The sequence below is a fragment of the Charadrius vociferus genome, unplaced genomic scaffold (assembly GCF_000708025.1).
Source record: "Charadrius vociferus isolate BGI_N301 unplaced genomic scaffold, ASM70802v2 scaffold270, whole genome shotgun sequence".
In the NCBI taxonomy this organism is placed as follows: domain Eukaryota; kingdom Metazoa; phylum Chordata; class Aves; order Charadriiformes; family Charadriidae; genus Charadrius; species Charadrius vociferus.
In genome coordinates this window covers 245033-246866 of record NW_009646411.1, presented here as the reverse complement: position 1 = coordinate 246866, position 1834 = coordinate 245033, and positions in this window count along the sequence as shown.

The window sequence follows — 1834 nt, the reverse complement described above, 5'->3', positions numbered from 1 at the left end:
TGGGCAGCACCAGCACCACCAGCAGCACCAGCACCAGCAGTGCCTGAGCCTCCCGTGCCGCTCTACGGAGAGCGGATTTCCAGTCTTTGCTTGCAAACATCCAAGAAAACCAGTCGGAGGAAGGTGGGGAGATGCCTCTGTGCAGTCGCTGCCTCTCCCTCGCTGGCGCGCCCACGGTGCCGTTACGGTCTGAGAAACGCACAACAGTTTATTGTCGTTTAGACAATTGTTCTCTCACCCGATGACTTCTCCCAGGAAGGGGAATTGGGGAAAACCCAAGGAAACATGAGGGCTGAAATATAAATAGATGCAACCTGGTCTAGTGGGAGGTGTCCTTGCCCGTGGCAGGGGGCTTGGAACTCGATGGTCTTCAAGGTCCTTTCCAACCTAAACCATTCTGTGATTCTGTGATTCTATGATAATAGGATAAGAGTAAATAATTAACATTAATAACACTAAAGAACCAATATTGATCCCGGTACCGGTATAAAACACACAAGGACTATCCTCAGCCCAGTCTATCCGCAGAAGCCGTGCGCTCCCAGCAGTGACAGCCAATGTGGGACACTGCGAGTGCTGCGGCTTCGGGAGGAAGGGAAGGGCTCGGGGCTCCGGCAGCGGGGCAGGGAGTTCTGGGATGGCAGCCATCGAGGGAGAGAGAGCTCCTCAGCAAACTATCATTTATATTGAATGTGATGTTCATGGTACGAAATAATCCTGTTGGCCAGCTTGGGTCGACTGCCCAGGTCTGACTCCTCCTCATCCCTGCACCTGCCTAGGCCCAAAACCACTGAGACCTTGAAATGCACACACCATAGCTAGCGATAAAGTAAATGTTTTCACAAATTCAGACACTAGAGTCTTCTAAAAATGTACTTTTCATAAGCGTTAGAGGAAACCTTACTGAAAAGTGAAATTACTGAAAGAGAAATTAATTCTGTGTCGCTCAAATCAGGACGTTTGTTCATCTTGTCTACACTGTTTATGATTTTAGAGCTCTCCCTCTGAACTATGCCTTTCCAGCCCGGAGATGCCGACTCCATGTATCCATTCTTCATGCACTCCATGTCTGATTACCCTTGGCACATCCTCTGAACCTTTTCTAGCGTTACCATGATCTTGAGCCACGGGGACAGAGGAGCAGAGCCGCACATCTTATTCCAGAGGTGTTGAGCTGGAATACAGCTGTGAGTCCAGCCAGACAAAGTAACTGTGACGAGGGTGAGGGCAGCGTCGCACGAGCCGAGCCGCAGGAGAGGTCTCGAGTCCTCATCGCCGGTCGCCCTGAAGAACAGCATTCCCTCCCAGCCCAGCTGCTGCCCATGGCATGGCTTCCTCGGCAGCACAGACCTGGGGGGCGCACAAGGCAAAATCGGGGAGCTTTCAAATGTGATTCTGTAATTACAAGGGTTTTGTTCTCGTTTCATTTAAAAATATTACTAAAACTTTGAAAGTAACAGTTGCTTCATCTCTCAGCCCGAAGACATAAGGACCTAAAGGAGAACAGTGTCACAGAAAATAGAGGCATTCCGAGGTGCATGTAATCAAACATGAGGCAGCCCTGGACTGGCAGTATCTCCGGGTTGCAATATGCGTTATTACCAAGGGTGGTTTTTTTTGATATTAGTTATTTTTACACCTCTGCCCCAGTCGGTATGCGGTATTCACGGTGAAGGCAGGAGGGAGGCTGCAGCTGGGTGCTCACTGGCACAACCCGTGTGGTTACAAGGCCCCTTTTCCCCGGAGCCAGCAGCAGGCACACACCGGCCCGGCGGTGTTGACCCGCTGGGCTGATTCCCGGTTCCCTGCGCTCTCCGGGCCGCTGCGGCCCCCG